Source organism: Bos indicus, chromosome 9 (genome assembly GCF_029378745.1).
Source record: "Bos indicus isolate NIAB-ARS_2022 breed Sahiwal x Tharparkar chromosome 9, NIAB-ARS_B.indTharparkar_mat_pri_1.0, whole genome shotgun sequence".
Lineage (NCBI taxonomy): Eukaryota > Metazoa > Chordata > Mammalia > Artiodactyla > Bovidae > Bos > Bos indicus.
In genome coordinates, this window is record NC_091768.1 from 25796690 (window position 1) to 25820845 (window position 24156).

Genomic DNA, 24156 nt, shown 5'->3' on the forward strand with positions numbered 1-24156 from the left:
GAGTAGTTCTGTCTTCAAGGTTCTCTGTGCTTTACCTGACTAAGCCCTCTGACTCATGTTAAGGCAGCACAGCACCTTTAAAGGGGCTTCCCAGGTGGCACGAGTGGTCGAGAACCCTCTGTTGATGCAGGAGACCTACGTGATGCAGGTTGGATCTCTAGGTCAGGAAGATCCCCTGCAGGAGGGCATGGCAACCCACTCTAGCATTCTTGCTTAGAAAATCTCATGAAAGAGGAGTGTGACAGGTTACTGACCATAAGGTCAGCGAAGAGTCAGACACGACTAAAGCGACTTAGCAGGCAGGCACCTTTGAAGCTGGACAGACCCCATTGGGATCCAGACTCCAGCATTTCCAAGCTATAGGGCCTTGAGCAAGTTACTCGATTTCTCTAGCTTCCAGTTTCCTTATCTGTGAAAGGGTTGGTCTAGAGATGAAACATGTCCAAGAGGTGTTTATCGAGTCTAGCATCCCATGGAACAGAAAACTCCCTCCAACTGAGATTTCAACAAGCCCAAATGTTCCTGTGTTCATGAAAATTACACCTATCTTCATCAGCGCCTGCAGAGTTAGATTCAAATTTGCCCCTAAACAAACATGTTAGATCATGAATTAACTCAAGCCAGGCAGCCTAGGAGAATGTAGAGATGAGAGCAGGCAGCAACAGTCAAAACATTTACCAAACATTAACCATATGCACCAGATTTTTTTGTTCAATGCTATCATACACACAGTTTAATCTTTATGACTCTACGAGAGTTCATTTTCTCAGTCCTTTTTAGATAAAGAATCTGAAGTTCAGAAAGGTTAAAATGTTTATTCCAGGTCAAACAGCCATAAGAGTTGGAGCCAGAATGATCAGCTTTGTCTGACACTAAACTCAGAACCATTCATAATGGATCTCTAACTCGAGGCTGTAACACTACACAGAATTTTCACATCAGTTGCCTGGTTCTTCCTGGCAGTTGGTTCTACCCACCATTAAAAAGAAGAAGAGGGTGAACACCAGCGTTCTTGTCCTTCGTCCTTTAGGACATTGATTCTGAACCACGTTCAAGTTAGGCATTGCTATTCATTAATAAAGCACTGCACTAAACACGTTCACCCACTTAATAAACATTTACTGCTTTTAAAAAGCTAACTGGAATGCACATTCCCTTACTTCATTAAATTAAGTGAAACACCTCTTAAATATTAAGGACTGAAGTAATGATATAACTCACTACGCCGGAAATATATCCCTTAGCCGTTGGCATAGTCTTTGTTTCTGTTGTTATGAAAAGTAATTGTCTGCCAATCCAATTATTTCTCCACTGAAATTAGTGAACACACAGCATCAGGATTTAAAAATGGAATTTTGATCTTTTAAAAAAATTTCCTTATGGATTTTAAGTTACAAAATTCCCTTTTTTCTTCCCCTAGGGACTAAGACTGATGATTCTTTTTAGAACTAAAAGTTATGATTTTATAAAACTTCTACCAGAGGTCTTTAATATATTGCATTCATTTTCTCATTAATACTTAAAAAGATATAACTATTTAGTCTTAAACAGTTTTCTATCTGTACACAAACACAAATTAAATGGGCAAAATATATAGAAAGTCATGTAAAAAGTTATTGGAGACAATGAAAACAGAACAGAGTCTGCTCTGCTGGTTTCATGTCTCAACCAGAAAACTTCCTCTTTCTCACCATCAGTCACTATTTATTGGGTGTCTGCTCCAGGCATATGAGTGTCCAAAACCCACAAAAGTTGAAAAAAAAAATCTGATGCCTGCAATGTCACGAGGTGATTTCCAGGGACACCCCCTTTTATTGCTCCAGCACTGGAAGATCACTTCAGATCATCTCTAAGGTGAGTCCCAAGGTGGCAGGCTCCAAACGGCAGCAACAAACACATAGGTGAGGGACTTCCCTGGTGGTCAAGAACCTGCCTTGCGACGCAGAGGATGTGGGTTCCACCCCTGGTCAGAGAAGTGGGATCCCACACGCTGCAGAGCAACTCAGCCTGCGTGCCCCAACTAGAGAGTCAACTCAGCCTGGGTGCCACGATTAGAGAGTCCATGCTCTGCAACAAAGGATTCTGTATGTCCAACTAAGGCCCGACACAGCCAAATAAATACATAAATATTATTTTTTAAAAAATGACACAGGAAGAAAAATTTGTCTTCAATTACTTCTGGCATTCATTTTAATATTAGACAGACCCACTACTAAAATCCTAGGATCTCTGGCCTATTTGCTTTTTTTTTTTTTTTTGTAGTTATCTTTCTAGCCCTGGCCCAAAAGGAATTTTTAAAAAAGAAAAGAAAAAAAAAAATTCCAGAGTCTTCTGGAGTCTCTATCTACTAGTATAAAATTCAAGCCTACTCCCCAAAGAGTAGGCCTGCCTATTCCCCAAAGAGTAAGCACCAATATCATTCACTGCATCACTACGTTTGCTCACAGCAAATGCCATCACTACTGCAAGGGTCCTGGTCTTGCATCATGCCCCAACTCCTTGAATTTTAGGACAGGAATAAGCATGGGCAGTGGTTACTACTTCTATTTCTTCTTCTTCTTATTATTATTATTAATATTATCAGGTGGGAGCTATCTGTTAGATGAATCTGAATCAGGATTAACTGATGCAAACAAAACCAATAAAATTTGACAGATGGAAGATGTAATAAATGGAATGCCTTTACAAAGAACATATAGGCTGTAAGCACTAGTTTTCAAGAATTAAATCTGAGTGTCTTTTGAGACAATCAAGAGACATAATGCTCACTTTACCAGGTTAATTGCCATTCCACTAAGGAAAGCCACATGCCTCTTTGTTTTCATGTGGACGGTATTGGCAATAGAATACCATCTTCAAAATACACTGGCATGCACTCATACATGTGAAAATGCCAAATAAAAAATAATTGATTTATCACTTTTTAATATGCTTTCAGTATATTTACATACAAGTAAGCAAAGACTCTGACTCTGGGAGGGATTGGGGGCAGGAGGAGAAGGGGACGACAGAGGATGAGATGGCTGGATGACATCACTGACTCGATGGACCTGAGTCTGAGTGAACTCTGGGAGTTGGTGATGGACAGGGAGGCCTGGCGTGCTGTGATTCATGGGGTCACAAAGAGTTGGACATGACTGAGCGACGGAACCGAACTGAAACATACAACATAAATGTACAAGTCGCAATAAACAATTTACACTTACTCCAAAATTGTACCTTGTCACATACTGACAAGCCATCTCTTCAATGAGTAAGCATTTATAAAGAACCTGTTTTATGCCTACCACTGGACTATATATCTGAAACCTATGCATATAAAGAGGACTCAATACACTAAGAAAACTTTAACATTTTTAACAAGGAAATAAAACTGACATAAATAAAACAATCAGAAAAAAAGGGGTATGATTAAAAAGCCGTGCCAAATAAAATTTGTTTCACACAGAGAAGTAGCAACCAAAAGAAAAGGGCCAGGTCACAGGGGCCAGTGTTCCCAGGGAGGTGTGTAAAGTGAGACATGACCAAAATAACATTCATGGGGGTAGTTCAACAGTGCTACACAATGGACAGTCATGTGTGTAATCCAGAAAGAGCTGCATCCTTAATGAAAAAGTGCTCTCTCAGAGCATGCTCAAGAAGACCGAAATTCCACCTTCCTCTCAGATACATGGGACAAAGATGGAGAGAAGCCTGTACTGCTTTGGTTAGCATAGTACAAAATGTGGTAAAAACACAAACGTCCCTTCAGGAAGAAGGCAGGATGAAAAGTGTCTTCAGGGCAGGAAATCTGCCCAACCCAAAGTCAGACCACCATTGGGAGGTACTGTGACCTCTTCTTCAAGAAAAGATTTATGCATATAATGAAGTGAAGCCGATCAGTCGTGTCCAACTCTTTGTGACCCCATGGACTGTAGCCTACCAGGCTCCTCCATCCATGGGATTCTCCAGGCAAGAATACTGGAGTGGGTTGCCCTTTCCTTCTCCAGGGTATCTTCCCGACCCGGGGATTGAACCCAGGCCTCCCACAGTGCAGGCAGACCCTTTAACCTCTGAGCCACCAGGGAATATAGTAGTCAATACTAATTTACCAAGAGATCTGGTTAAGAAACCAAGTCTATAGTTTAAGTATGCTTTCCTTTAAAGGTTTATTCCGTTGTTTGATATAAAAATTCTTGAAGAATTCCAAAGAAAAAGGGCTCTTCGGCCATTTGGCCAGACTGGATTGTTGTCCTCGAGTATGTATTCCTTCCTTGTAACAGAATTACAGACGCACACCCTCCACGATGCCACTGAGTGGTGCTCTGCACTAGCATACAGAGCATGCTGCTCTAAGCCAGTTGGCCATGTGGCTTGGCTTAATCAACAGACTGAGGACAAACAGTGTACCCATTTCAACATAAGGCTCTAAGAGGCCTGCAAGTTTCTGCTCTCTATCAGAAAAGTACGTCCCGGGTAGTGGCTTTTCCTTCTTCCACACGGGTCCCAGGATGAAGACCTATGGAACAGACCTGAATTCCTGCCTCAGCTTTGGAGCCCAGCCCAGCCCTTCTGGACCCAGTCAACAGTTGCCAACCTGTGGACTCACGAATGTGAAATAAACATTTGTGGTTCTAAGACACTAAGCTTTGGATGGTGTTGCTGCTGCTAAGTCACTTCAGTCATGTCCAACTCTGTGCGACCCCATAGACTGCAGCTCACCAGGCTTCCCCGTCCCTGGGACTCTCCAGGGAGGAACACTGGAGTGGGTTGCCATTTCCTTCTCCAATGCATGAAAGTGAAAAGTGAAAGTGAAGTCGCTGAGTCGTGTCCGATCCTTAGCGACCCCATGGACTGCAGCCTACCAGGCTCCTCTGTCCATGGGATTTTCCAGGCAAGAGTACTGGAGTGGGGTGCCATTGCCTTCTCCGTTGGATGGTGTTAGGTAGTAGTTATCCGGCTTCCTTGGTGGCTCAGGTGGTAAACAATCTGCGTGCAATGCAGGAGACCTGGGTTCAGTCCCTGGGTCAAGAGGATCCCCTGGAGAAGGGAATGGCTACCCACTCCAGTATTCTTGCCTGGAGAATCCCACGGACAGAGGAGCCTAATGGGCTACAGTCCGTGGGGTCACAAAGAGTAGGACACAACTGAGTGACTAACACTTTCACATGCAGTATAGTATCACAACAAAAACAAAATCAACACACCTTTAGAAGTATCCTGATCCACAAATTACTTTGTGGATTTTTACCAAGAAGATCAAAGCCACATAGTATGTATTACTATCCATATGCATAATTCTACCAAGGTCAGGAATACCAAAGCCGAGACAAAAGCAGTCAATTAACAAAAACAGCCAAGAAAGCATCCCTTCCTTCCATTTCTCATTTATCCCATAACCCATGTGCATGGCTATGCAAGTTTAACTATAAGAAGACATCACTTAACACCAAGCGAGACTTATGTACATCTTGGTACATCCATCTATCTGTGTGTGTTAGTCGCTCAGTCACGTCCAACTCTTTGCAACCCCATGGACTGTAGCCCCCCAGGCTCCTCTGTCCATGGGATTCTCCAGGCAAGAACACTGGAGTGGGTAGCCATTTTCTTCTCCAGGGGATCTTCCCAACTCAGGGATCGAACCAGGGTCTCCCACACTACAGGCAGATTCTTTACCACCTGAGCTACCAGGGAAGTCCAAAAGTGAGTGTATCATGTCTGACTCTTTGTGACCCCAGGGACTACAGCCTTCCCCCCGCCTCAGGCTCCTCTGTCCATGGAATTTGATATTATTTATCATTAGGGGTTGAACTGCATCACTGCACACCCCACAATCCCCCCAAATACAGTGAAGTTGTATCCACTGTATTCCAGGATATGACCTTATTTGGAAAGAGGTCATTGCAGATACTTTCAGTTGAGATGAGATCTTATCGGAGTACTCCGGGCCTCTAATGACTGGCATCTGTATAAGAAGATAGCCATATGAAGATCAAGACACACAAGGAGACCACCACATGAAAACAGAGCAGAGGTTAGAGTTAGGCAGTGATAAGCCAAGGAATGCTAAAGGCAGCCAGCGAATCACCAGAAGCCAGAAGCAGCAAGAAAGGATCCCTTTACAGGTTTCAGAGAGATCACAGCCCTGACAACACCCTGATTTTAGAGTTCTACCTTCCAGAATTGTGAAACAATGAATTCCTGTTGTTTTAGGCTACCCAGTTTTTGGTACTTGTTAGAGCAGCCCTGGAGAAGGTAATGGCAACCCACTCCAGTACTCTTGCCTGGAAAATCCCATGGACGGAGGAGCCTGGTAGGCTGTAGTCCATGGGTCACTAAGAGTCGGACACAACTGAGCAACTTCACTTTCACTTTTCACTTTCAGGCATTGGAGAAGGAAACGGCGACCCACTCCAGTGTTCTTGCCTGGAGAATCCCAGGGACGGGGGAGCCTGGTGGGCTGCCATCTATGGGGTCGAGCAGAGTCGGACATGACTGAAGTGACTTAGCAGCAGCAGCAGCAGAGCAGCCCTAGGAAACCAATTCACTTGTCTTAAATCTTACATACTATAACTATTCCAAAAGGATACTGCATCAAAAATATGACTTCCCCATCATGTCTATTCTGCTACTTTCTCTTATACTTTAAAGGAAATCTGCACATGCAGTTGAGAGCATTGGTAAATATTATTTTGAATATTAGAGGAGAAAGCTCACACAGTTAACATTTGTACCCAGGAGGTAATTCAAGTACACTTTATTGAGTAGTGGACTAAGAACTCACCTAATTATCAAGGAAAATCCTTAACAAAAAAGGAGCTTTGAAATCTTTGGAGAATGTAGCATCACCATGTATTATGGCGCTCTTACCGTACTTCAGCAATTTTAGTCTAACAAACTCATGCTGCTAGCTTTCTTACACACACTTATGCTATCCTGTACCATTTTCTAATGAATGGCACCTCTTGCCCACATTTTCAGTCAGACCGTAAGCTCTCAAAAGGTAGGGAGTGTGTGGTATTTTACACACATGAGCAAGAACTAGAAAGATGGGCAAAATGAAGATGGAACAGAAAACTCATTAAGTCATTGCCTAAGAATGTTATCAACACAACAAAAACCAGTCTTCTTGTGTTCCACCTGTGTGCATGTGGACAACATTTTGCTAGAAACCTGAAGGGCATGGAGTATTATAAAACACAACCCCTTATCAGCTTAGGGGTTTCCTTGTAGCCCTCAGGGCTTTCCTTGTGGTTCAGACAGTAAAGAATCTGAAAGTGTTAGTTGCTCAGTCGTGTTCAACTCTTTGTGATCCCATGGAAAGTAGCCCACCAAGTTCCTCTAGCACTTTCACTTTGCTTTATAGCTTAGTTCTACGGTAAGCTGATAAATGTGGAAGTATTAACCGCTCAGTCATGTCCGATTCTTTGCGACCCCATGGGCTGTAGCCTACCAGGCTCCTCTGTCCATGGAATTCTCCAGGCAAGAATACTGGCTGCTGCTGCTGCTAAGTCACTTCAGTCGTGTCCGACTCTGTGTGACCCCATAAACAGCAGCCCACCAGGCTCCCCCGTCCCTGGGATTCTCCAGGCAAGAACACTGGAGTGGGTTGCCATTTCCTTCTCCAATGCCTGAAAGTGAAAAGTGAAAGTGAAGTCGCTCAGTCATGCCCGACTTCTAGCGACCCCATGGACTGCAGCCTACCAGGCTCCTCCGTCCATGGGATTTTCCAGGCAAGAGTACTGGAGTGGGGTGCCATCGCCTTTTCCGAAGAATACTGGAGTGGGAAGCTATTCTCTTCTCCAGGGGATCTTCCAGAGCCAGGAATCAAACCTAGGTCTCCTGCATTGCAAGCAGGTTCTTTACTGCTAAGTCACTGGGGTGAGCTATAAGCTATAAAGCAAATCTGTATTTAATTTGTAGTACAAATCATTAAGCGCAGAAAGAAAATGAAATTAGGGGTAGAGTAGATGTCCTAGAAAGTGTTGATGGAATTAAGTATCAACCTGGTACAGAATACTGGCTTTCAAGAAAGAAATGTATGAGGAAATTCAGATACAGCTGGCAGTCAAAAGCCTGAAGGCAAGAATTACATGGTTGTCAGGGTTACTGAGAAGCCTTCTGATCCTACTAACTTGCTGAATGTATGCAAGTGGGGCTAGGGAGATAAGGCTGGGTGCCCAAAATGTGGAGATAATATAATGCCAGGATACAATGCCATCACTGCCTAAGCATTCTCTGGCTTAAGTTTCCATGAGAAAGCCACCACCATGAATATCTCATAAATCATTTCACTAGGTCTACTTATTCTTGAAGAACTAGCCTTGAGGCTGATCTATACATAAAACAAGCAAGCAAGCTAAATGCAAGAAAATATCAAGCAGATGGCATGTGGGTGAACATGTGGAGGAAGTGAAATATTAGCAGCTTTGAAAAGAGGAAGAGAAAGTAAAATATGTCAAAATGAATATGCATTTTATAAAGAAAACTCAAGAATATAAGTCCTATGATATATTAATTTCAATTATTTCTAGCAATATCATTATAATACTTATGATAAATAAATGTGAAATATTTCACAAATAAAATGTGTAAATGGAAATGCTATATACCATTACTGGGGACAAAAGTCTGAATGTTTTGTCACTTCCGTCTTTTCTGCTATGCAACTGCATTTATGAAGCAAATTAGGGTCTTTTTGTATATACAGTTTGGTATGCTATGCTAAGTCACTTCAGTCGTGTCCGACTCTGTGCGACCCCACAGACGGCAGCCCACCAGGCTCCCCCATCCCTGGGATTCTCCAGGCAAGAGTACTGGAATGGGGTGCCACTGCCTTCTCTGACAGTTTGGTATACTGTCTCTTAAAAAAACTCCAATTTTTACAATATCAACCTTGCTAATGAACTAATACTTATATAGTTGCTTATTCTGTGACAGAATTTCAAGTACTTTATATATATTAACTTATTAGCTAATTCTCAATACAATGTGAGAGGTGGATGCTATTATTATCTTCATTTCACAGATGAGAAAATCAAAGAGAAATTAACTTGCCTAAGTTCACCTACCTGATAAACGGTGAAAAAGAACTTTAAGCCAGGAAACTGGCTCCAGCATCCTCACTCTTAACCCATCTACCATACCACTTGCCTCCCAGAGACAATGTGCTTATCATTGAAACTAAGCTTCATCTCTGATTTTTTTAAGGATGTACTCAGAACAGAATCATGGCAATCCATTCCAGTATTCTTGCCTGGAAAATCCCATGAACAGAGGAGCCTGGTGGGCTAAGGTCCATAGGGTCGCAGAGTCGGACACGACTTAGCGAGTAACATCAACAGAACAGAATCACAGGGGCCAAGGGAGCCTATGAGCTGAACTGCTCTCCATCAAAGGCATAATACCCCCATCTAACCTCTTACCTGTGGAAAGGGAAATGACCCAACCTCATCATTGTTACGGACTTCTACAATCTAATTACAATCTGCATTTCTTTGATGCAATGAAGGTGAATATTTTTTCATGTTTTGGCCATTTGTAGTTCCTGTTTTGTGAGCTTTCTATTCCCACTATGTAGTTGGTTTATGTCCCCCATCCCCACCCCCAAATTCATACACTGAAAACCTAATGCTCTAGGTGATGGTATGAGGGAGGGCACTGAGGAGGTGACTAGGTCATGAGGGATCCCCTTCCACCATGTGAGGACACAAACAAGAAGGCCCTGAGTCTACAACTCCAAGAGGGCTCTCACTAGAACCTGATCATGTTGGCACTCTGATCTCCCAACTTCCAGCCTCCAGAACTGAGTAATAAATTTCTGCTGCTTATACGCCATCCAGTCTATGGAATTTTGTTATAGCAGCCCAAATGGACTCAAATGATTCCTTCCTAGAATGCTTAGTAAAGTGTGTTCAATTGAAACTATTTTAAAAGATACCAGAGGGTTGCTAACTAGCTGTTTCAGTGGGAGCCTATAGATAGACAAGTACCTCAGGGGAATCACCGGGACCCAGGGCTGAAGGCTCAGCTGTAAACACCTGGGGCCATAAGGACTGAGCAGGCTCTCCCAACACACTAACAGCCTAAAACTGTGCTTTATTCCACACAGCAGGGGCTGTACTTATCCGAAGGCTGGCACAGTCATTAATGGTACTCGAGACACTCAATTTCTCGTATCAACATATCTGGGAACACAACTCAGTAAACCTAATGTTTGCTTATAAGTGTGTGTAAGTTGCTCAGTCATGTCTGATTCTTTGCAACCCCATGGACTGTACCCGCCAGGCTTCTCTGTCTATGGAATTCTCCAGGCAAGAATACTGGAGTGGGATGCCATTCTCTTCTCCAGGGGATCATTCCTGACCTAGGGATCGAACTGGGGTCCCCTGCACTGCAGGCAGATTCTTTACCATCTGAGCCACCAGGGATGTTTGCTTAGTGAGGTCAGAATTACAGAAGGAAAATGAAAGCTCTACAGGGATCTCACACCTACAGAGCAGTCTCACAAATTTTTCCTATCTTCTACATGGCTAGCGTGGTTGGTGAACAGAATCATCCACTAGTCAGAGGATTCTACCGGAACAGTGGGGAACCAAAGCTATTAAATTCTTACCCACTAAACCCTCTGTTAATCAGTTAACAATTTACCTCATGCCAGGCACTCTGCAATAAAATTGAGCACCTAGGACACTCTCTGATTACCTGGCTTGGAAAGAAAAATACCACATTTGCATACTTAGGAGTCACTTCTTAGGATGAGCTACTGTCTCCAGATGGTTCATGTCATCTATCAGGACTGATGGTTAACACTTTCAATTTTTTAAGGGTAGCCCCATACATGGAGAGTTTCACTCCTTTATGTACCAGCTAGAGAGGCAGAGGCAATACACACACACACACACATGCACACACATACACATGCACACACACACATGCACACACACACATACACACACATACACGCACACACATGCACACACACACTCTCTCTCTCAGGGACATAATAAATATGGAGGTTTTTTTTTAAATGAGTGTTAACACAAAGTTTGAAAATTAGTAAAGTAAGGTAGGGATGCTCAAGAAAATAAATCATATGGACATGTATTTTACTGAGCGTTGGGCAATGAGTAGTAGAGGAGAGATGACTAGTTAAATAAAGCTTCAACCTTCAATTTTTTTTTTTTTTGGACCCATCAGAGCATGTTATCCAAAATCACAATTATTTTTCTACTAGCAAGGCAGTTGTGCTATTGATGAGAAATGCCTGTTCCCAGTATGGACACCTACTTGCTACACTACATATAGAAGGCTCCATGAGTTTCTGGAATCTCAACCAAGAATGGTCCGTACCAAGAATGGTCCGTAGAGATGACACCAGAACTGAGTGTGGCCTGCTAATGAAAATAGTAGGACAAGGGTTCCACGCAGAGGAAATGGCCTGGAGAAGAAAAATCATATGCAATGCATGCGCAGGAAGTGACAGACAGTTCTGTGTTACCAAAATAGAGATTCTGAACTCGGGGTCTGTAAACAAGGACACAGAGGCAAAGCAGTGTGTTCAGTGTCTGGTGAGACCACGAGCTTTCATCAGATATATTTTTTTAAGTATCCCTGATTGGGGATGGGGAGATAAGTTAAGAAAAACTGTGTGCCAAATGCGTGACAGGCGGGGCAGGGGACAAGAGATGAATTCCTCAGGGGCCACAAGACCAGGCTGAGTCATGCTGGACTCCTTTCTGTACAGACTGGGATCCTTTAGTAGAATGAAAAGCGATGTGTACAAGGCTGAAATGTAGGCGAAAGTGAAGTGCAGGCAACAGTCCAAAGCACCTCAGGAGCAAAACAAGAGCAGTGGGAATGGAGAGAAGGGAATCAGAGAAATGATTAGGAGACAAAACAAGCAGGCTGAATATTCACGTTCGCTTGTATCAATGTATGCACAGAGTGTCTCCGGGAGGATTCTCAATTAACTGATAACACTGGTTGCCAGTGGACAAGGGAGGCGGGTAACCAAGAAAGAGGATGAGAGGGCATCCTTCCCACTGTTTACCCATTTGTACCTTTTGAATCACACGAAGGTAATGCCTACTATAAAAATAAAACGTTTTTTAAAAAGACATGGAGCTTATCATAATGAGATGCCTCTATTTAAAAATTTGATTTTTTCTCTCCAAACCCCCTCTCAGTGTTTCAAGTTGCACTTCTGAACTCAGATTATTTTTACCTCAAAGGCTCCTGGACTGCACCCATGATTGTCCTTTGAGAAGGGCCAGTCTCTCTGTTGACGGCGGTGATAAATGTATGAAACTGAAGTGGACACCATACAGATGTAAATAAACAACTACTTCCCTGGTTACATTCAACCAACTTAACATGTAGTTGTCAAAATACTCGAATGAAGAAAGTCTGATCAATTAACTCAGGGACCTCAATCTTCTCAATTTTAAGATAAGAGCTCAAAGAATCTCTATGATTAGTAAATCATAGTTTACTAAATACAAAGTTTTTTACTAAATACAAACTAAATACAATAGTTTACTAAAAACAAAGATGAATCAAATAAATTACTGATGTGAAGGAGATCAGATGTGAGGTCCAGTGTGGTGAGTGTTAAGCTAATATAGGCTAACCCTTTAGCCTATATTAGCTTTTTTTTTTTTTAATTAAATAGGATGAATCTCCTATTCAGCCTGATAACAGCATATAAAGCAGGTACTCCAGAAATAACTGACTTAAAGTGAATGGTTTGACCAATTTTAAATTAGCCAATAGCAGACATAAATTTAATAGTTAAAAAATAAGTGGATCTTAGCTTTGCAAAACTAAATAAGTTTTTATTTCCCATTTGTTTCCCATTTGGCCATAAAGCTCAAATACACTAAACTTGGGATACTTGTTCAAAGCATAGTTAATGGTACCTATTAAACTTATTAATCAAAACATACTGTGTCCAAAGATCAATTCTGCAAATGTTTCCATTCATTGATTTTATGTTTTATATTTTGACTTGTTCTACAAAAGATGTTGTGAGTCAGCTTAAAATAATAAATTCAATAAAACGGGAAACTCTATTAGGTAAAAAAATCAGAATAAGAAAAAAAGGTAGAACAGAAACTCAAGACCAAAGGGAGAGTTAGATCATCAATATTAGCTCATAGGTTTTTACAGGGTTATTAAAATTAAGTTGCAAATTTGACTCTGCATTTCCTAGTTGCAAAGCAGAAAGGGAAACTTAATCGATTATCTAATTCTAGTTCTGCATGATGAAAAGAAAAAAGGACACTCAATAATTATTCATGGGAGATAAAGCTTTTCTTTGGCATTTAGAGTTGAATGGAATTTCTTGCATGAGCCTTCAAATAGGAGCTGTAAAATGAACTATGATCTTAATAACCCCATCTCTTAAGTAACTTAACAGTAGGTTTCTTGTGACTGTCTTTATTAATAGAGCGCTTCCTTGTGAGCACGATTTGGGGGGAGGGGTGCAAAGAATGCAAAACAAAGTCAACAAAGTACACAGTTTCTGAAGATCTGGCTACACACCTGGCCTAACACCTAGGACTGGAGGGGAATGGGTGGACATCACAGCCTTTGTTCAGCCAGCTCTCTATATACACATTTCTCTCATATAAGCTTCTGATCAAATTTATGAGCAGACAAGTCATAGTCCCCAGCACTCTATACCACCATTAAAGGGAGATTAGAATACAACAATTATTCTTCATCCACTAGTTCCCCACATTTGAAACTCAAGATTATATAAATTTTCTTTTCTCTGCTTTTTCTGCAACCATAACAATGCTCGTTCTAATATAGGTGAATTGAGTGGATGTTACCGGATGTAAACAATAACAAAATTATCCACTGGGATTTAAAAAAAAGGACAGTAAGGACATTTAGTGGGCTTCCCAGCAGTCGCTACTGGTAAAGAACCCATTTGCCAATGCAGGTGGCAAAGGAGATGTGGGTTCCATCTCTGGGTTGTGAAGATCTGAAGGAGGGCATAGCAACCCACTCCAGTATTCTTGCCTGGAGAATCCCATGGACAGAGGAGCCTGGACGGCTACAGTCCATGGGGTTGCAAAGAGGTGGACACAACTGAAGCTACTTAGGATGCACGCACACAAGCGACATTTAGCAAGGAAGGGACAGGGGTTTTGGTAATAAAACCTTAGGAAAGATATAGAAAAATAAGATAGAATAAATCCAGGTCTTAGGATTGAATTCCAGTGGTGCATGTGGAGGCAAGGAGCTAGGGGACTCAGTGGTCAAACCCAGGTAGTGAGTCATTCAGTTGCAGAGGCGCTGTGCACTGGGATGCAGGTCTCAGAGAGAAAAATGCCTCTTTCATTCTGACATTAGAAACTGATTCCAAGGCCAGGAGTGCCAGCACAATCAAGCTATCTGCAACAAAGAGAGTTTAATGTAACTGCAGGGGAGGGTTCTTTTAAGAAGTTTAGAATGAGCAAAGAAGAATGATATAAATTAACTGCTCAATATCCTTGACTACAAATTTAACATGCATAAAATGTAGCTATCTTTATGTCATGAGAGAATTTTTGCTCTGTTCAAATAAATCATAACGTATTTTTCATAAGCTCTCTCCTACTGTTGGTTCGCCCAGTCTCGCCACCTTTTACATAAAAGTGTTATTTCCTCACCATCTAACAAGAGCCCAAGTAGGCTGGAGGAGCAATAGTAATAACTTTTGTGGAAATAAGTTTTGGGGGTAATATGTAATAAGGATGGTGAAGAGTATTAAAATGATAAAAAAGGAAAGGAAGAAAAAGGAAAGATAATAAGTGACTGGATCATTCCCAGATAATTTTGTTAAACAAAGTGAAAAAAGGTTAATACTGACTCATAAAACTTACATAATGGAAAAACAAAAACAAAACTGGAAATACCATAGTGCAAAAATAAAGCAAATGAAATGTAATGCAGTTATCCTTGATGATTTCAAGACAACATAAAATTAAAAAGGAGAAAGGAAACAAACCTTCCAAACCCTCGATTTCACAACCACTTTGGTTCTCAAACTTGAAAACTGATATGTTTATATACTGAGGGAAACCCATACTGTTGAAAATGTGTATCTATATCATGTATTTTGAATCATTTAGGAATCACAGACTCTTCTAAATGTTTTATTTTCACCTTTACCTGTAATAAATACATTATAATTAGGTCAACCACAACAACTCAACCCTAAAATAAGTTAATATGTCACTTATTAACCAAATCACTGTTATTCCTGGAGTAACCTGAAATTTACTTTACACAAGTTGCACTTTTTAATTGTGTTTTAGAGTTTAATTAAAATAGGTCTGATTACCCATTAGAAAAAATGTGCAAGCTTAAAAATAAAATTAACTTATATTAGCATTTGGGGAGAATTACCTTATTTAACAACACATTAAAGAAGGAAAACATATGGTCCTAAAAATGTCAAAGTAAAAGTAAATGTTGCTCAGTCATGTCCGACTCTTTGCGACCCCATGGACCGTAGCCTACCAGGTTCCTCCATCCATGGGATTTTCCAGGCAAGAATACTGGAGTAGGTTGCCATTTCCTTCTCCAGGAGATCTTCCCAACCCAGGGATCGAACCCAGGTCTCCCACGTTGCAGGCAGACGCTTTACTATCTGAGCCACCGGGGAAGTCCCAGTGTCAAAATTCAACTTAAATGTTGAGATAACTGATTTTGACTATTTATGCAAAGAAGTAATTTTAAAAATACAGTTAAGCTTCAACCACCATAGGGTAAACAAATATGTTTTAAACCTAAACTGTCTTTAGATGAAGCCTGAAGCACAGCTCATTTCAACAAATAACCCATGAGCACCTATTATGCATCAGACCAGGGGATTAGGACACTGAACAAGAGGAAGTCTCTGTCCTCCTGGAGCTCTCAACCTTAATACGTTAATAAAATCGGAGCGTACAATGATCCACTTTCCCAGACTCTAAACTTTACTGCTTAATACGAAATTTAAAAATGATAGCCTGTTTAGAGATAATCTTGCCAAAAGGTTATCGTTCGTTCTGATGTACGAAATTTACACTTGGCAGAGAAGAAACAATTTATAGCCAGTTTCTCAAAAGTACAAACCTTATTAACATCTAGCTGGAAGCCAGGCTGCGCCCAAGGCTGCCTCTGCTGGCGGACTCCGAGCATCTTTCCAGCAGATTCTAAACTCCCTACACCTGTATCAAACTTGCCATGCTCCCGAACACATCTCTTCATGAAAGCTGAAGGCTCGCTCCCAGGTAGGCAGCACGAGAATTCCCCAGCCTCATCTAGCTCCTGAATATCCGATTTCTAAAGGGGCCTTCTCCAACTGGCCCTAAATGACTGACTAGAAGAATCTGAGACGTCAATTTCACGTATCAATCAGCTAGCTCCGAAATACATCAAAATCCTGAGTGACTTCTACCTGCCGCTAGAATAACTCTTTGCGTGGCTGCACACTGGGAGAAAACAGGAAGGCATCTGTTCATCAGGCCGAAAAAATACGGTGACATTTATCCACCTGAGTTGCTGAAAATTCGGCGGTGCTCCCTCTCTCCATCCCCCACTAACCCTCACACCAATCCATCCTCCCCACCCCTGCAAGCAGCGCGGGCCCCTCCGGGCCCAGGGGCTGGACGGGGAAGGGTCACGCTCTCCTTCGCCACCGCTCGGCCTCCCGAGCTCAAGAGGAGGCTGTCAGGTTAACGGGGGGGTGCTGCGCCCAGCGCCATTAGAACACCTCCGAGCGCCGCACCGAGCTCCGGCGGGAGGCAAGTTTCGCGGGTCCCGGCCCCGGCCCCCGGCCCCTCCGCAGCGGCAGCATCAGCCGCGGGTGGCGGCCAGGGCTGGTCCCCGCCTCGCCACCTACCTACTACAGGGCGGGGGCGCCGGCTCCTCGGGTCCCGGAGAAGGGCGTCGGGAGCTCGCATTTCTGGGAGCGGTGGCCTCTGCCGCTGGGCGCGGGGGAGCGCATCCTCCGGGGTGGGTGGGAGGAGGGGTCGGGGGAGGACCGCGCGGTGACGCGGAGCTGGGGCAGGAGGGAGGAGCGCCCAGGCGCGCGCCCCGCGGGACCAGCGTCCCGTGCTAGTGGACGCGGTGGCCAGTGCCACCGGGACTCCTCAGGCCTCTCCCCTTCGCGCGGCGCCTAGCCAACCCTGCGGGTACGCCCGCGAGTCAGGACATCGGCCGCGACAGGCTGCCGGGCCCGGCTGGAGGCGGGGAGCTGCGGGTGGAACGACGCGGTGCAGACGCCCGCCTCTAGCTCCGCCCGGTCCGCGCCACGCTCGGCGCCCCTCCGCCGCGGCGGGGGCCGGGGAGCTCGGCGGTTTGGCTCGGTCGCTTGGGCTGCAGCTGCTGCATCCTCCCCGCCCCGGCGATCTCCGGGCTGGGAGGCTGGGGGCACCCGCGACTGCTGGCAGCCTCGGCGGCCCGGGCGCAGCCCCTGCCCCGGCCCGGCGGCTCCGCCCCGGAGAGCTGCGCGCGCGGCCTCTGCAGGCCGCGGCCCTTTGTGACGCCTCCCGGGAGCGAGCTCGTGGCGCTTCCCGCGGCTGGCCGGCCGGCGGCGGAACCTAAGAAGGTCTTCTTACCTCACCCCGGGCGGGTAATCCCCTACTGCTGGCCACTACACTCAGTGTGAATACGGCTTTGAGAGCAGAGCTCGAGTTCGTGTCTCTCGAGCATAAAAACCTTGAGGTTCCTTGTAGCTCGGGGACCGCTGGTCACAGTAAATTCATCCTTCTGTCCTTTCCGGCGTTGTGTTTCGCAGTGGGGCCCCCATGTCCTCCCCCCTCCCGCTCCCATCCTCCGCACAGCATCCGGGGTGCTGCCAAATTGCTGTCACTGCAGCAGTGGGGACCGAGCAATTGAGCCCTCCAGGCTGACTCTTGGCAAAGACCCGAGGGAGCCTGGGTTGGGAAGCTTGGCATCAGCTGCGGGCCAGTGCCTGTGAGCTTCCCATCCCCATTGGGGAGCTGTTCCTTCTAAGGTCCCATGACCAGCACTGCAAGATGACTAGGAGGATTTGGCCGTGAAATTGACCCTTACGTAAGGAAAAGACTTAATGGTGGAGCCTGCAGCTGGTGCGATAACACTGGTGTGTCAGAGGCCAAACACACAGGCCCAAGAGATAGCAGCCTCCGCTGGCTTGTTGCTGCTGCTTATGCTGTAACAGCCTCTCATGAAAGACAAGCGAAGCATTTCACAGAGATGGCTTTGGAATTTCAGTTGCAACTGGTCACGTTATACTGTCTTGCAAAATATGGAATAATTACCCAATTCTGCACTGAGCATGTATAAAACTGGACCTCGGGTTTACATCTTTTTGCTTTGAATGTGAGGAATTGGAAATTTTCCTCTTTTTTTTTTTTCTTTAGGCATTATGTTATTTGTAAATGACTTCCAAGGGAAAATAAGGCTCCTGCAATTTAAAGAGCTGATTTCATTGAATCAGAAGAGGTTTGGGACCTCCAGAGAAACTGAGAGGCTCTCACACTTCTTTGATGTTTTTGAAATCTAAGATTAATGTAAAAACTGGCAAAGACACGTTCCATAGCAGTACAAGCTGTGGTAAAATCGTGATAAAACTTTTAAGATGAATTCTTCTAAGTACGTAGACATCCAGTGGGGTAGGACCTGTGTTGTGTATGGGTCAGGAAACACAGGCCACAAGCCTCGGTTACATCCAGAGACTGATTTGATCGAGAGCCCCATTTTATTTTCAAAAGTACCTATTATTATTCATGATATTTTGCCCCATATTCAGAACAACTTGACTAACATATGTATATATGTGATGAATAAGTGAAAGAATGAAGTCACCCAGTGAGGTTTGGCAGTTGCTTACTCTTAACAACATTTGTTAAGAGGTCTGCTTTAGATTGTAGTTTGTGCAGGAAATGTCCCTTGAGTTGCAATTCTGGACTGTTTCCAACCTTCCACCAAGAGTCCCCTTTTGTTTTTCTCTCTATGGACCCCAGATTTTGTCAAGAAAAAAACAGCGATCTTTTTTTATTAGACAAACATATTTTAAAAGTACTAACCATCAATTATAAAATGTTTCTCTGCCTCTCAAAAACATTGCTTCTAATTTAAGGATCCTCTTTACTATCTTCATGAACTGCTCTAGAACTACAGGCTACCTCACATGCTTATTATAACATTTTATTACAGTGAAAGTTTCGGTAGAATAAAGACTTCTGCCCTTCAGTTTAAAGAGGGAGAAAATTCCCCCTTAACTATTGTTTTTTCATTTACTCGACGTTTACTGATTTGCCTAAGCCTTGTCTTTACAGAGAAATCCAAAGAAATAAACCATTTCCTTATGCTCTAGATCTGTGCTGTCTCATACAGTTCCCACTAGCCACATGTGCCTATTTAAATTTAAACTAAATTTAAAATGTAGTTTTTCATTCCACTAGCCACATTTCAAGTGCTAAAGAGCTACGCAGGGCTAGAGACGACTCATTGGACAGCAGAGAATAGAAATTTCCGTTATTTCAAGAAATCCTTTTGGACAGCACTGCTCTAAATAGAAAGTGAAATTTTAATTGAAATAAAAGATATAGTATATAAACTTATTTGGGAAATCTTAGTACAGTACAAATCAAACCTCAGTAGAATGTGTACTTCTTAACAGGGTAATTTCTAAGATTTCAGGCTCTGACTTCAGACTTCAGCTCCATCACATGCTTACCTTGGGTAAATAATTTAACTTCTGTTGCTGTTATCTGTAAAAGGCAGATGATAACAGTAACAAATATCAGGATTGATATAGGGCTTCCCTGGTGGCTCAGATGGTAAAGAATCCACCTGCAATGTGGGAGACTTGGGTTTGATCTCTGGGTTGGGAAGATCTGCTGGAAGAGGGCGTGGCAACCCACTCCAGTGTTCTTGCCTGGAGAATCCCTCTGGGCAGATGAGCCTGGCGGGCTACAGTCCTTGGAGTCACAAAGAGTTGGAAACGACTGAGCTTCTAAGCACAGCACAACACACACAGGGATTAAGGGCTTCCCAGGTGGCTCAGGGGTAAAGAATCCACCTGTCAATGCAGGAGAAGCAGGTTCAGTCCCTGGGTCAGAAAAACACCCTGAAGAAGGAAACGGCAACCCACTCCAGTATTCTTGCCTGGCAAATCCCATGGACAAAAGAACCTGACAGGCTACAGTCCACTGAGTCACAAGTTTAGTTCAGTCACTCAGTCTTGTCTGACTCTTTGCGACCCCGTGGATGGCAGCACGCCAGGCGTCCCTGTCCATCTCTCCGAACCTACTCAAACTCATGTCCATTGTGTCAGTGATACCATCCAACCATCCTCTGTCACCCCTTCTCCTCCCGCCTTCAATCCTTCCCAGCATCAGGGTCTTTCCCAATGAGTCAGTTCTTCGAATCAGGTGGCCAAAGTATTGGAGTTTCAGCTTCAGCATCAATCCTTCCAATGAATATTCAGGACTGATTTCCTTTAAGATTGACTGGTTGGATCTCCTTGCAATCCAGGGTCAGACACAAATTAGCAACTAAACAACAGCAAAAACAATAGGAATTACATGAGATAATTCATGAATGATGTTTAGACTAAATTCTGGAACATGACTTCCAAGAAAGGTACTTTTACAGCAATATACGTTATTATAAGAGTTTTTTTTTTTTTTTTTTAATTATACCCTTAGCACTCCTCACTGTACTTGGGTAATAGAAAGTGCTTGGTAGACACTGAGTTGATGAGAAATTATAAGGCAACACTGATTTTATGTCTTTGAGGGCCTCGATTAAATATGAAAACAGACTTTTCCATCTCTATTGCAGGTTAGAGGCCATTCTAGAACAATTTAGGTAGAACTGTCATGTCGCTTTTCCTGGGGTAAAGAACCCTGTATGATGAGACTTTGGAGCAAATAGAAGCAGAGATTTTTTTTCAGCCCTTAAAGGAAGAAAAGAGAGTCTCTTGCCCACCTCTTTTTTGCCCCTCAGGGTAGGAATGGGATAATGGGACCCCTATCCCGGAGTTCAGGCATCAGGTGTTCTCCCAAGGGACTTTCCAGAGGAGTGAGTAGGAATTCCACAGCTAAGGGAACATCACCAAATAATAGCAACCATTACTGCAAATGTGTTCTGTATTTTTCTTACATAGCTATCCAAGAATAGTTTTGTAATGAAGTATGACCAGTGCGCCTGCTTCTAACCACAATACTAGTAACCTCTCATGAAACGGGAATTCCAGAAACAGAGGCAAATACTGCTGCAGCACTTTGTCAAAATGAAAACCCCCCTGGTAAGGAATGAGCTCACAACCACAGAAAGACCTGAAACTTCTATGGGAGTATTCTCTGGAAAAGAATTGAAGAGATTTTTTTACTGGGTAGTAAATTTAATCTACCAGCACTAAGACAGTTCATTCTCTAGTGGTTAAACCAATCCTGCTTTTTCTAGCACAAAGAGAAAAACATATCTGCTTTCACACATCTGCCTTAGGCTGGTTGAGACACAGGAGTTCCGTAGGAGGGAAATACTACCTCTGGGAGGTCTGTTGGAAAGTTAACTTGCACCTAAAGATGCAGATTAGAGTTCACTGTTTAACAGTGTTGAAGGCAGTGGCTCTTTTTCACAACTGGGGTCATTGGTCCAGAATATTATAGATAACTATCTTGAGTTTTGAGGAGAATGCAAACAGCTTCTTTTGTGGGTCCACCTAGGTTCAGGGCTTTTCTCAGCCTGTTATAAAGAGGAGGTAGAAATCGTGTCTAAAGAGGAGGGGGAAATTTTCTTGTCATTTTAAAAGAGGAAGAGCCTGCCAGAGCACACTGAGAAAGAAATACTGACATATATAGCAATGAATTGCTGTCTGGGTGCCTGTTAGCGAGCAGAACTTATGGCTGATTATTTAGAATAAGCCCAAATATAAGAATTCATTATATTTTTCAGTTTAATTTCTGAAAAACTAGTTTAAATAACATACTGCTAAGATAATTATTTAAGATATAATTTAAAATTCTGAAATGAAGCCCTAAATTCAAAGTGATGTTAAGTGGTGACTGTTGTTTGGACTTATTTGAGTCAAATTTACAGTGCGGTAAGCTAAAAAGGGGACTTCCCCGGTGGCTCAGATGCTAAAGAATCTTCCTGCAATGCAGGAGACCCGGGTTCCATCCCTGCGTTGGGAAGATACCCTGGAGAATGGAATGGCCACCCACCCCAGTATTCTTGCCTGGAGAATTCCATGGACAGAGAGGAGCCTGGCAGGCTATAGTCCATGGGGTCATAAAGAGTCAGCCACGACTAAGCAACTAACACTTTCACTTTTTTCAAGCTGAAAAGGGAGTTTTTCAAAGGAAATAATTAGAGATTCATAAAAAGTTGCAAAAAATGTACAGGGAAGGCCCGGGTTTTCCCCTATTTATCCCCCAAAGATAACATCTTGTGTAACTACAGTACTCTATGAAAACCAGAAAATGGCGCTGATTTAATCTTTAGAGCTCATTGCCTCTGTGTGTTTATGTATGTGTGTGTGATTTCTATACATTTTATCATCAGTACAGATCCTTCTACACACAATAAGATATAGGACCAGTCTATCATTCCCACAAAGGTGCCACACCTGCCCTTTACCATCACCTCCATCTTCCTCCCCACCGCATCTAATTCCTGTAAATCACTAATCTGTTCCCATCTATATACTTTCAAAAAAAATTCTATATAAATGGAATCTATAGTATATAACCTTTTGTATTGTCTTTTTTTTCCCCATTCAGCATAATTCCCTTGAGATTTATCCAAGTTGATATAGGTATCAATAGTTTTTTTTAAATAAATATTTCACTGTGTGGGTGTACCACAGTTTAACCATTCATCCACTGAAGGATGTTTCAGTTGCTTCCAGTTTTAGGTTATTATGAATAAAGCTGCTATAAACACTTGTGTGCAGATTTTATGTGAACATAAGGTTTCACTTTTCTGGTATAAGTGCCTAAGGGTACAACTGACTGGGTCATTATATTATGTGCATACTTAGTTTTATAAGAAACTGCCAAGATATTTTCCAAAGTGGTTGTACCATTTTACATTCCTATCAGCAAAATATGTGTGATAAATGGTACATTGATGATCTATTAAATGAACTTATTAAATTGAAGTACAGTCAAATGCTTCTTTTATCAATATTACCCACTACTCTACTAACTGTAATTGCTTGTTTACTTGAACCCTGACAGACTAAACTTCAAGATCAGGCATCCTGTACCTAACATAGTGACTAACATATATTAGACCGTCAGTAAATATTTGTTCAGCAAATCAACAAATTAATGAACAGAAAAAGAATAGCTGAATCAGTTTGAAATCAAAGTGAAAAACTGAGTTATCCATAAATTATAACTAGAACTGAATTTGAGCTGGATACCATGATTTTTTTTCCAATATATAACATTTTCCAGCTAGAAATTGGCACTCTATAAGGTAAGTCATTTGTAGGTCAATTAATCAATAAAAAATATGTCAGGCCAAGGTTATTTGCTGTAGTACTTTAACAGCAATAAATTGAAAATAAATGGCCAATGATATAAAACTGCTTTGATAAAATATCTATACAATGGAATACAATTCAGTTAATTAATCAAAAAACTATGTAAAGAATGGACACCTTTCAAAAGAAATTAATAAAAAGGTTACAGAAAAGTATGTGGAGGATGCCCATTCTTATGTAACAATTTAAACAAGGAAATTTAAAAAGATATAAGCATTAAAGATGTTAATATTCCAAATCATTTACAAAGTATTGGGTGTGCCTGGACTACCTTATGTCAGAAAGCAAATAAATGCTAAGAAATTTACAGGAACATGTTGAAAGAATAGAGGAGAAAGCTTAAAGGGACTCACTGTGGCCATATTTAGGACAATTTAACTATTAAGTGAATAACGACAGCAGTAGATTATAACACATTGACTAAAAACACAAAAATAAAAAAAGAATGTGAGTCCAAACTGTTATTTTATAAATAACGGAGGAGAGAAAGCGAAGTTCTTTCCATGAGAATGATAAAATAACATCGTTTTGCAGTTACCACGGTAGTAACTGATTCATGCAAGGATCATCAGTGGATGCTAAAGCCAATGGGTGAGATTTTGCAGGGGAAGAGAAAATCCAAACATTTTCAAAGTATTACTCCCATGGGT

At 42.5% G+C, this 24156-nt stretch overlaps 1 protein-coding gene across 3 annotated transcripts in view; it reads right to left on the reverse strand.

Annotated features, from left to right (window-relative positions):
* NCOA7 (nuclear receptor coactivator 7) overlaps positions 1–17737 on the reverse strand; it is a 161615-nt gene extending 143878 nt beyond the window's left edge. For 2 of the 3 annotated variants that reach the window (XM_070795832.1, XM_019967113.2), the window contains exon 1: positions 16862–17436. The gene's annotated coding sequence lies outside the window, so the exon portion shown is untranslated. Of the gene's footprint in view, positions 1–16861; positions 17437–17579 lie in introns of those variants that run through there. The other variant, XM_019967114.2, reaches the window with a different exon arrangement.
* Between the last annotated feature and the right edge of the window lie 6419 nt (positions 17738–24156).